The sequence below is a fragment of the Myotis lucifugus genome, unplaced genomic scaffold (genome assembly GCF_000147115.1).
Source record: "Myotis lucifugus unplaced genomic scaffold, Myoluc2.0 scaffold_71, whole genome shotgun sequence".
Lineage (NCBI taxonomy): Eukaryota > Metazoa > Chordata > Mammalia > Chiroptera > Vespertilionidae > Myotis > Myotis lucifugus.
The window spans coordinates 4,487,369-4,499,456 of NW_005871119.1; positions in this window are offsets into that span (position 1 = coordinate 4,487,369).

Sequence of the window (12,088 nt, forward strand, 5' to 3'; positions counted from 1 at the left end):
AGTGGTTAGGAGCAAGTGGTCTTGGATTACGAGAGGGATGTCTGATTGCCAGTTTAGGTCCTACAGATGGGGCCTAAACCAGCAGTCGGACATCCCCTGAGGGGTTCTGGATTGCGAGAAAGTGCAGACTGGTCTGAGGGTCCCCCCCCCCAACTCCTGTGCACCAATTTCGTGCACTGGGCCTTTAGTAGAATATATAATAGCCTTGACAATAGGTCACTTTTGCCATGAGGCGAGAGATGCCACATGAATTGGGCCAGGACACCACATCTTTGGGCAGTAATGACTTGTGCACAGACAGTATATGCTCTCCCACTTCACCTCTTTTTTAACTTTCCTAGCTTGTTCATCCTCCTTCCGAATCACACACTTCCCCCCCCGCCAGATTTACTTTGGCCTGGGGCTCATTATATAACACTCAGCAACTCTGCCATATCTCTGCTTTATTCCAATATTGGTGGATTCATAATTAATTCCCACATGGCAATTTTAATTTTTCTCTTTTCCATAATCGTGGAATATAAATTGCCAAATCAGCTCAATCCTATCTATATTTTATCAAACTTAATTTATGATTCAGATAGTTAATTAGTACAATTAAGAAATGTCATAATTTCTCAGTTTTCCCCTGATTTTTATGACAAGTTGCTATTTTTAGTTTGTGACTAATTGATGAGAAGGAAGGTAATAAAGATAATCTTAAAATTTACAAATGATACAAGAAGATTAAGTGAAATTGTTTTACTTACATTTATCAGCAACTTCTAGAGAAAAAAATGTACAAAGAACTTACTGTTAATTAGCTCGGTTTACACAGAGTAAGCATACAGTACTTTTAACTGTACATTAACAAATCACATCCTGTTAATTAGCCTGGTTTACACCAAGTAAAACAGTGCTCTTATCTGTAGCTGTAATAGTTTACAAATGAGGTGTGACTACATAACATTTTGTCTTTTTGACTTTCTCATACTGCAAGACTAAATCCAGAGTAAAGAAATCCTGAATCCTGTTCTCTCCCAGCTTCTCAAACTAGTTCTACCCAAAAGATCTTCAAAAATTCAGTTTAATAAATTTAGTAGCTATAAGAACATATTAGAGGAGAAACACTAACCTTATCAGAGATACACACATATGTCTGAGTCCTTTGCAAAAGACTGAATGATATTTCTATTTCTTTTAGTTACAGGATCTTGCTCTGTTTCTTAAATATACCCAGATTTTCTGAGGCTCCAATGATTTCTTTCCTGGATATATGCTAAAAGACTGTTAATAAGAAAATGTCCTTTAAATAATCTCTTCTAGAGGCAACCAGTAGACCCAGTTTATGATCTATAACGTCATTGCTGCAAACCAGACCAGAAGAAGTAAGTCCTCGGGCCCCATTTCCAAGAGTGACCTCAATGCCAAATATTTGCATTCTGCTATCTTAAGGACATAAAATTCTAACCGTGATAAGGATAATCATGGTGCTACTTTTTATTGAGGACCTATGGATAAGGAACTTTTTTTGCACTATTTCATTTAATTCTAATTTATTCTTAAAGCAAATCTCCCTAGATTCAATTGGAGGATAGGCCTTTCATTGGCCAAAGGTCTGTTAGCATGATTCTCACACACTTCTGGGAAAACTTTCATCATTCTAGCCCCTAACCTAGGAGATCTTGAATCTACTTGGACCAGGCTCTGTTAGTCTGGGGTGACCAATCATAAATGATAAGTTCATTCAAGGCTGAGCAATATCATGTATTAAATAATTCTGGGATTGACAAGGGGCAACTGACTCAAGTTAAAAGTTTTCTGGCATGTTTTCAAACCAGGTTCTTTATAGGATGACCTTAGTGTTATAGCTGTAAGGCCCATCTGTAAGAAAACCCTTAGGCCTCCAGAAGTTCTCAAGTAATTTCATTCACTCACTGTGGTATTAACCCCAAACATACATCCTCCCGCCAGTTCCAGCACACACATCGTCTCCCATCCCACCTCCAGGGTGAGGCCGCTCCCTCTGGCCTGCTGGATGGTTATCTGCCAGGTGTCCTCACAACAATGACTCCTTTCTGTGTCCTTGAGATGAGAAAAATCTGTTTGACTTGCCCACATATTTTCTCTAACTAAGTCTTTCCAGTAATCTGAGGCTACTTTTAACATATGTGTGTAGAATAGTTCCATAGCATTACTATCCCTCTTCTTATTGAGAAGAAAAAACTGGAAGGTAACATGGTTGAGCAAAGTGGCATCTAGTGGCATCTAGCATTCAAACAAAGATCTGTGATGTTTACATGCTATCATCCTACGTGGGTCTACTGTGACATGACGTGGCCACTTTCTCTCTATGGAGGGGTCACTTGAAATTAATATACTTCACACCTTTAACTCATAGTCATAGCGGTAGAGCAGTGCTTCTCAACCAGGGAACATTTTACTCCCAGAGCACACTTGGCAATCTCTTTAGACCTTTTTTTATTGTTATGACGGGGTAGGGAGGTGCTGCTGCTACCTTGTGGGTTGAGACCAGGGATGCTGCTAAATATCCTGCAATGCACAGGACAGTCTCTTACAACAAAGAATTATCTAAAATATGAATACTGTCAAGGTCAAGATACACTGCCCTAAAAGCCCTCTGTCTTCTGAATATTTGTGAGGTATACATGCTGTATCTCTACTCCCCACCTCCCCATCTGGATATCTCTGCCAGATGTACTGGTCTTTCCCCCTATACTAATCTCTCTGGAACAACAAGATGATGTTCATTAAAATTATTCATGTTTTGCATGTTTATAGTTTTAGTATTTATTTATACCAATATTCTAAGTGACAAAAATTATATCATTACAAATGTTTTTCACAATCCTCTAAGATACATGGGAGGGAAAAGAGAATTCTAATTCAGCTTATTTTTTTCAGTTTATAATCTGAAGCTTTTCCTCTATTCCAAACACATAACAATAATGAGTAACGTGTTTAAAAAGAAAATTAATATGCATTACTGTATTTAAAATAAGATTAATACTTTCATAGATCTGAAATGAGAAGAAGCTGTAAAGATAAGTGGGCTGCTTTCTTATGAGTTCAGAAATAAGCAGTCGTGAAGAATTCTACCCTGCAGAAAAAAAGGAATTAAAAAGTCTTCAGCTGCAACAACAACAAAACAAGCAACTTTATGAAAAAAAATGCGTAAAAAACTTGAATAGACATTTCTCCAAAAGAGACACACAAAAGGCCAATAAGCACATGAAAAGATGCTCATTATCACTACTCATTAGGGGAATGAAAATTAACACTATAATTAGATACCACCTCATACCAATTAGGATGGCTATTATAAAACTGAAAACAGAAAATAACAAATGTTGGCAAGGGTGTGAAGAAATTGGAACACTTGTACATTGCTGATGGAAATAACTAATGGTGCAGCCAAATGTGGAAAACAGTATGGTGGTTCCTAAAAAAATATATAAACATAGAACTATTATATGATCCAGAAATTCCTTTTCTGGGTATATATCCCCCAAAATTGTTCTCCTCAAAAGCAAAGACTTTAACAGGTAGTTGCACATCCATGTTCATAGCATATTATTCACAATAGTCAAAAGGTGGAAGCAACCTGTGTCCATCCTCCCTTTGGGTGAATAATCAGCATCACAAATTGAAGTATGACCAAACCTCAATGTATAGTCTGCAGCTCTTAGAAAAAGAGAAATACCGGAGGCATTGCTCTATGAGGAAATAGGCAAATATCTGTCTGAAGTAAGCATTATGTTCTAAGTCAAAGTGTAGAGTACTGAAACGACAGAGATGAGAAAATAAGATACTCTCATAAATGAACTGGGCCATGTTTATATAAGTATTGCTCAAAAGTACTATGTTATGCATATGTTATCACATAAAATATATTTCTCCCTAAAAGTCCACTAATTGCTTCCAGTATATAATGAAAACTTGGAGACCATATTCTTTGATAAGCAATTGAGAATAGAGGAAATTGAAAAAAGAAGCAACAAATCAATAAAAATGTTCATAACTAATTTCACAGCATAGATTTCCTATAGTGCTACAAAATATTTAAAATCAATAAGCAGTTAGGTGAAATATTTTATCATCATCATAATAATATTTGATAAGGTCCTTACATTTTATGTACCTCCATTAATGTAATAGGATTTGATTCTATGTATGTTTAAAGAAGAATCTCAAGTCTTCTCTGCTTAAATATTTGAATGTGATGGCTCTAAAGGCAGACTAGTACTTAGGGATGGGTAAGCTGTTATCTCAAATATCAGTTATGATGATACTGTCACATTATTTTCTGCAATAAAAATCTCTTGAGAAGTTGAGATCAAAACAATGTACAATATTGTGTTGATTTGCATAGCAGTCATATTCCTGAAAAAATCAGAATATAGAAAAACAAACAAACCGTTAACCTTACTGGAATTACTCCAGCAGTGCATTCAAGAATTCTGAAAAACCCAGAGGAATTTCGAAGTTTTCAGGACCCACCCTGTGCATTGCAAGAATCCTAGAATCTTTGGCGTCTGTCCTCTAGATGCCAGTTAACTCTCTCTAGTCATAATGACAACCAAAAAGCCCCCATATTTCCCCAAATGCCACCTACGAGGTAGCAATAACTAGGTTAACAACTAGGGTCTCTAAGTAAATGATTCACAGACCATTACCGCCGAGCCAGACACACCTCCAGCTGCCTACTCCACACCTCCACTTGGATGAATAATCAGTATCTCAAGTTTAAGTATGACCAAAGCTCACTGCGGATCTCCCCACCCACAACCACTTTTCTTCCTCCAACATTGCCCATCTCAGTCAAGAGTACCTTTATTATTCTCTGTTTCTCAGGTTAAAAGCTTTGACTCCTTTTTCTCTGTCACACTCCCTGCTTGATTCAATACTGTTTTCTCTATTTACAGAATTTATTCAGAGAGTGAATGCAATTCGCCATCATCACTCACCTGGATAATTGCATTTTGTCCCCTAGATTCTACTCTCACCATGGCAGTCAGGTTTGTTCTTTCTTTTTTTCCCCTTTTTATTGAATTTATTGGGGTGAGACACTGGTTAAAAATATTATATAGGTTTCAGGTGAACAGTTCCTTAACATAACACATCATCAGCACACTGTATGGTGTGTTCACCACCCACAGTCGGGTAATCACAGGGTAAGATCATATTACTCCTCTGCTGGAAAGACCCTCTGTGTCTAGGGGTTTTCTGTTTTCCTTTAGGGAACTCAGAGATCAGCCCTCCCCTCACCTGTCTGACCTCAAGTTGGACCACTCTCTACCAACCTCCTTCCTTTTCAGCCCCAATGGCCACTGTGTTCCTTGCTCATGCGCAACATGTTCCTGCCTCAGGGCCTGTGCACTTGCAATTCTCACTTTTTTTAAAATCCTCACCCCAGATATATTTTCCCTATTGATTTTTATCAAGAGTGGAAGAGGGTGGGAAAGACAGAGAGAAATATCAATGTGAGAGAAACACATCAATTGGTTGCCTCCTGCATGTGTCCTGACCAGGGCCTAGGCCAGCGAGGAGCCTGCAACGGAGGTACATGCCCTTGACTGGAATTGAACCTGGGACCCTTTGGTCTGCAGGCCGACGCTGTAGCCACTGAGCCAAACTGGCTAGAGTGCAAGTCTCACTTTTAAAACTCACTCCTTCCAATGACCTCATGGCTGCAGGTATTTATTTAAATGTTACCTTATCAATTCTTTCTCCATTACCTTATGTACATTTAAATGTTACCTTATCAATTCTTTCTCCATTACCTTATGTACAATAGCAATCACTTTCTCACCATGGCCCTTCCCATTTCTCTTGCAATAGACCATATAGATATAGATATAGATATAGATATAGATATAGATCCACACACAAGTATACATAGAGAGAGAGAGAGAGAGAGAGAGAGAGAGAGAGAGAGAGAGAGAATAATCTTAAGGAATTAACTTATGTGATTATAGGAGCTAGCATGTCCAAAATCTATAGGCCAGGCCAGCAGGCCGGAGACCCAGGGCAGAGTTGTTGCAGCATAAATCCAAAGGGACTCCAGAGGCAGAATTTCCTCTTCTTCAGGGGACCTCAATCTTTTATTTTAAAGGCCTTCAACTGATTGTATGAGGCCCAGTCACATGATGGTGGTTAATCTGCTTTACTCAAAGTCTACTTATTTAAATGCCAATCACATCTTAAAAAGACCTTCACAGAAACATCTAGACAGGGTTTGACTAAAAATTGGGAACCATTACCTCACCAAGTGGACCCATAAAATTAACAATCACACCTCTCACTGTCTTTATGTTTCTTCATAGCACTTATCATTATCTAATTTTATATCATTGTTATTTGTTTATTGTCTGGCTAATAACATGTAAGCTCCTTGAGGATAGAGGCTTCCTCTGCTTGTTTACGGCTCTGTATCTGTAGTGGAGAGCAGTGCCTGGTATATAGTAGGTACTCTATAAATATTTGTTACCTGAACAAATACTTCACTAAACTACTTGGCCATAGTTATCAATGACTATCATGTGGTACAATAGAGAAAGAATATCTAGTTGGGGCCAATACAGTTTCCTAATTCACAGGGATAAAGATTATATAAGGGCTATATCTTATATAATTTGGTTTATTTAAGTTTCTCTTAAATAAAGCACATTTTATTTTCATACCAGTTATAGATTCAATAAACACATCCTCCTGTTAGATTGATAGAGAGGGAGAAAAAGACTCTTTTTAACTGATAAAGAATCCTGAATTCTACAGACTCTATTACAGATAATAAAAAAAGCTGGTGCCTAGAAAAAGTAAACAAAATCTCTTATCAAAACAAGGCTTTTTTCCTACATGTACTATGTATCACATTACTGTTAAACATATCTTCTATACAATTTGTTGTATAAAGAAATCATAAGAAAGTTAAGTTTTTCTATTTTCAAAGAAAACAAATTAATTCAAATGACAGTTTCTTTTGCATGAATAAGATTTTGGTTTTTATTTTCTTTGTAGAAAGCACAAAATAGCTATACAATTACATACTGAGTAAACTCAATATTCTCTTTAGGTCCTTTTTTTCTTAAGCACAATAGTCGAGGGCAGAATTTTGCTCAATTATTTTCAAGTTACAAAGTCTTTTCTTTATATGAAATATGGCATTGATTCAAGCTCTTTACCTCCAGCAATTTCTAGAATTCTATATTTAAAAACTCTGTGTGCCATCAGTACATTTGACTAGATTGTTCATGTATTGTACACCAACTCTCATTTCAAGTCTTTGTAATTTAAACTGGAGTTTTGTTAGATAATTGATTTTGTGGTTTCATTTTAAGATGGTATCAACATATGAACCAAATAATGAAATCACAAGTTCAGTGACTAAAGAAACTATTAATAATGTATTATTCACCACTGAGTAATTAGACATATTTTTAAAAATAATATGTTGGCACAAAATAGACAACATAGACTGTAAACCCTAAAAGACTTTCTAGATTAAGCAGCGTTTCAAGCTAGAAGCACTGCATATATTTCTTATAGTGCTACAAAATATTTCTATGAATTCATTCCTGTTGGAACAGTGTCTGTGACGTGGTTCTGATTTTTCTAATAGTAGGAAAATGAAATTGCACTTAAGGTTGAGTCCGAGAAGGAAAGTATAGTTCTCAGAATTTATTTATTTTTTTGCAAATAAGTAACAGAGACTCAAACAAGTTAAATCAAAACCTATTTGCTGACAAAACGGAAAAAAAAATCCAGAGTCCCAGTTACTCAAATTATGTTGCCAAGTCTCCTTTCCCCTCTCTTCATTTTGATTTCCTGCATGTGACTTCACTCTCAGAAATGCTTTTTTGTTATAATGACATGTCTACTAGCAACTAACTCCATGCTGACAGTCTCTAGGCCTCCCTGTAACAAAATGAGCTTTTCCCGGTTCCCAGAGAAGACCGATGCCTCATTTCTCAAATGTCTCCATGGGCTCATGCTAGGCAAAAACAGCACAAATAATAAAGCCAATTTATATTGTCTACCATTTTTGGTGTTGTTTTATCTCCAAAGTATGGGGAAAATAAAGGTGAGAAGGAGAATGGCTGTCCTTTACATATTCTGGGCCTAAAATAGTTCTCATTTGAAGCTCTGATTCTGTATTTATGATCCTACAGAAGGCTAAAGTCAAATAATAATTTATTCATAAGAACTTCACAGGATTAAAGGCTTCAGAGCAATGGTGTATACTAATGACTTTGCCACATTACAAGTATTAAGGAATGTTGGACACATTTGTTTGATTTAAGGCTGATTCTAAACTTTTTATTTAATTTCTGCAGAGCTAAATAACATATTAGGCTATGTTTCTAGGCAGAATTAAACACAAAGTTTATATATATCATATTTTAGTAATTTATATATTTTGGATTCTTTTTGAGGTAAATTTAATACATTCAGTAAATTATTTTGTGACTATTTTCCCTCTTCTTTTAGATAATTCAAGGAATGAAGTGTGATATTTAGCTTTCTATACCTGTACTATTGAAAACATGAAAATTCATATTTTTTTTTTGTGTGAAGACTGGTCAGGGGAACAAAGGTTGCAATTTGATCTTCAATAATTGTCACTTACGTGAAATTTTTCTTTCAATTGCTGTCATTTAAAGGCTTTTGATTGTCACATTGATGTGAAAATAATCAGAATGCTATTCATAACCTTTGTAAGGTTGTCACAAACTTTAAAAATCAGATAAGGTTAATGATGTAAAGTGACATATATTTCAAGAATTTTCACATATACTTTGTGACATGATAACCACAAACAGATTAATTAACACATCCATCATCTAACATAATTACCATTTTTTTTCTCCCATCATCCTTTTGCTTGGCATTAGCACTATCCTAGTCTAAGCCTTACTGTCTCATGCTTGGCTCTACAGAAACTTTCCCAACTGGTCCTTCTAGCCTCCAATATCTACTCCTCCATTTCTTCTTATACTATTGTTAGATTAATCTTCATTATGTCGCTTTCTACTTGCAAGCCTTCCTTACTGCTGATTCTATTAAGTTTAAGCAGCTCAGTCTGGCACCCAGTACCTTCCACTATACATCCTTATCCTACCACTCTCACCTTACTGTGTGTCCTCCTCTTGTCTTATACCCTCTCTGTCTACTAGTATTTGTCCCAACATCAAACTAGTACATCATCATTCATTTAGTTTGTTAAGAACCCTCCCTTCACTGAATTTCTACAAAACTTGTCTTCTTTGAAACTTGAATAGATTCTATGACAGCTCATTTGATATTATGATATATCTTTATTAACTTTCAGATTGTGCTGTGTGGTATCTCCTTACTCTGTCTAAATATTAAGCTCCTTAAAAGAGAATATGTAGAATCATATCTCCTAAGGTTCCTGCTGTATAACTAGATTTTGAGATTTATGATGAATTAATGAAGTCAAACAATGGATTCAAATTTGTTAATACTGTAGTATTCATAAAAAAGATGAAAAGGATGCACAGTAAAATGTTTATTATATTTCTCTCAAGAAGCAGAACTGATGTATTCATTATTCAACAAATATGTGTGGTGTGCTTACTCTGTTCTAGGCACTGTTCTAATTTCTAGACATACACAAGTGAACAAGTTGGACTAAGTCTCTACATTCACAGAGCTTACATTATGGTAAATGGAGACATAAAGAGAAAGGAGAGGAAGGGGGAGGGAGTAAAGAAAGAAGTGTAAGATAAAGTGGCTATAACAAGAATAAAAATGGTATAAAGTGATAAAGAGTGGCTTCTTAAATGTTCTAGATTGTGTTGTCAGGAAAGTTCTCTCTGAGCAGCCATCATTTGAAATTATTTATGATAATTCATGCAAAAATTTAAAAAAAGAATTGCAGGCATGAGGAACAACAGCTAATACAAAGAGGTTACATGAATCCTGAGATTGACATATTGCAGGAAATAAAAGAAATCCAGCATTGTTAAAGCCCGATGAGGCTGTGGAGGTAGGCAGCCTCTAGCTATATTGTTTTGAAAGTAATGAGTTTTGATTTTAATTTCAAATACAATAGTTACTTTAAAGTAAAGTGCATGACTGGTGTAATTAGACCATTGTTTTTCAAGGATTTCTCTGACTTATCTTTATGGGATAGGCAGCAGAAGGCAGGGAGACTATTGCAGTGGGTTATGGAGAACCAGGTTATGGAGACTCAGATCATGACGGTTATACGAAAGAGAGAGATGGAGACATTCAGAAATGCTTTGGATATTGACATGACAAAATTTGGTTAGAGATTAGATGTGGGTTTAGGAAAAGAGAGTAATCAAGGATAAATCCTAGGGATTAGTTTTGAGTGGGAATGGAGAGAGTGGATTGCATCACTTTATGAGTTGGGAATAATTAAAGCACAGTAAGTTGAGGGTGGGGAGGGAAATCAGCTTTCCTGTTTACACTCATTAAATTTCTGATGCCAATTAAACATCCAATTAGAGATGTAGAATGGCACTTGATTTTCGGTCTGGAGTTCTGGGGAGATTGGGAGATCTCAGTGACAAGATAAATATTTTAGAGTCGTTGATACGTAGATTCTATTTATATCCATGAATCTAAATGAGATCACCTTGGAAGGCAGTATAGCAACAGAAAGAGGAAGGGGGTTTTATTAAAGATCTAGAAGGATAAGAACAACAAAAAGTTTTAAAAGAAGCACCCCAGGCAAATAGAATGACTAGGAGAATGTGATGTCATGAAAGCTGAAAGACAAACATGTTTCTAAAATTTATATGCAAATATACATAATCCATGGACACAGGCAAGTGTGGTGAAAGCCTGAGGTGGGGCAGGAGCCAGGCAGAGGGGGGGGAGGTAATAGGGGAAAAATGGGGACATCTGTAATGTCCTCAACAATAAAGATAAATATTTTTAAAGGAAGGATGCTTACTGATGATTTCATTTTTCTTATGTACTTCCCTGTATTTCTCAAATATCCTTTGATCAATATAGTGAACATTCAGAGTCTTTCCAACACACATTTCTATTTTATGGTAGCTGAATGGGATTGACCCTACTGCTGATTTCCAGAATGTGCCTGGAATTATGCCATCTCTTCTCTTTTTTTTTTTTTTTTATTTTTCGCTAAAAGTATTACAAAGGGTATTACATAAGTGTCCTTTTTCCCCCCCACCCTTGACAAACCCCTGCCCTCCCTTACCCCCCAGTGTCTTATGTCCATTAGTTATGCTTATATGGATGCATACAAGTCCTTCGGTTGATCTCTTACTCCCCTCCCTCCTGTCCCCCAACCCTCCCTGGCCTTCCCACTGCAGTTTGACAATCAGTTTGAGGCAGCTCTGCCTCTGTATCTATTATTGTTCAAAAGTTTGTAATGGTCTTTATTATCCATGAATGAGTGAGATCATGTGGTATTTTTCCTTCATTGACTGGCTTGTTTCACTTAGCATAATGCTCTCCAGTTCCATCCATGCTGTTGCAAATGGTAAGAGTTCCTTCTTTTTTACAGCAGCATAGTATTCCATCGTGTAGATGTACCACAGTTTTCTAATCCATTCATCTACTGATGGGCACTTAGGCTGTTTCCAGATCTTAGCTATGGTGAATTGTGCTGCTATGAACATAGGGGTGCATATATCCTTTCTGATTGGTGTTTCTGGTTTCTTGGGATATATTCCTAGAAGTGGGATCACAGGGTCAAATGGGAGTTCCATTTCCAATTTTTTGAGGAAACTCCATACTGTCTTCCATAGTGGCTGCACCAGTCTGCATTCCCACCAGCAGTGCACAAGTGTTCCTTTTTCTCCACATCCTCTCCAGCACTTGTCGTTTGTTGATTTGTTGATGATGGCCATTCTGACAGGTGTGAGAATAGAGAGTCCAGAAATTAGCCCGAACCAATATGCTCAATTAATTTTTGACAAAGGAGGCATGAACATACAATGGAGCCAAGATAGTCTCTTCAATAAATGGTGTTGGGAAAATTGGACAGATATATGCAAGAAAATGAAACTAGACCACCAACTTACACCATACACAAGAATAAACTCAAAATGGATAAAGGACTTAA